Raw genomic sequence first — 1104 nt, forward strand, 5'->3', positions numbered from 1 at the left:
ATAGCCTAGATATAAGAGCTGTGAGCGACTGTGGGCTCCCTAGGCTCCCTGGGTATATAAGAATACTGTGAGTCGCGGGAAAAATTGCTAATGATCTCTATAGTATATAGTCGATACTATACACGACTTAAAGCGTAAGAGAGGAAAGAGTGCGCCTCCTATACGGGGAGTGTGCTAGTAATAAGGGTGCACTTCTCGAGTCGCATCTCTTAGCTAGTGGTCTAATTATATCGGCGTTCGTTCTTTCGATGTTTAGTCGAATTCGTAACACTGCTTCCCTCTTTAAGCTTCTCGTCCCCGAGAAGCTGTGAGTAGTAGACTTATCGTACTCATCCCGTATACTCTTTAAATTATATAGTGTAGAGCGTATTTCTTAGTATTTATATATATTCGTTCTTAGTGATACTTAGTTAAATATTTATATTTATAGCCTTATATACGTGGCCTTATATATATAGTCTCGTATATCTTAGTCTTATTTTTTTTATATATATATCGTAAGTAATAATAATAGTAAATACTATAAATAGATCTATTTATAATATAATAATAATAAAAAGATAATAATCTAAGAATAATAATATATCTTTACTATTCGTGAGTTATATACGTCTAAATAGCGAGTAAAGAATATTAGTAAATAGTATACTTACTTCTTCTATACTATAAATATTTTATTATAGTTATCGATCCTTAATCTTTTCTTTTCTTAAACTACTTAATTCGTTTTCTTTATAAGCGCTTTTCGCTTACTATTTATATACGTTCTATTTATATTAATACATTATACTATAGTTAACTTACGTCATTAGTTTCTAATCTTTTAATTTACTTTATTTAAGCTCTTTATTAGTAAGTCTTATACGTTAAATACGCTTATCGTATATTAACCGCTTTTAGTGTCTACTATTATTAGTCTAGCTACTCTCACTATTTTTAATGTTCTCGCTCTTAGCTTTATTATTAATAACGCTAGTAATAATCGTCGCTCTCTCAGCGGTGATAAGCATCGTATATCTTCGCTATAGGCTCGCGTATACTATATTAACTAGCCATCGGCAAAATTTCCCGCGCGACCCTGAGAGCCCTGGGCTGCCCTGGGCT

This window comes from Cladophialophora psammophila (assembly GCF_000585535.1).
Source record: "Cladophialophora psammophila CBS 110553 chromosome Unknown aczJe-supercont1.37, whole genome shotgun sequence".
NCBI lineage: Eukaryota > Fungi > Ascomycota > Eurotiomycetes > Chaetothyriales > Herpotrichiellaceae > Cladophialophora > Cladophialophora psammophila.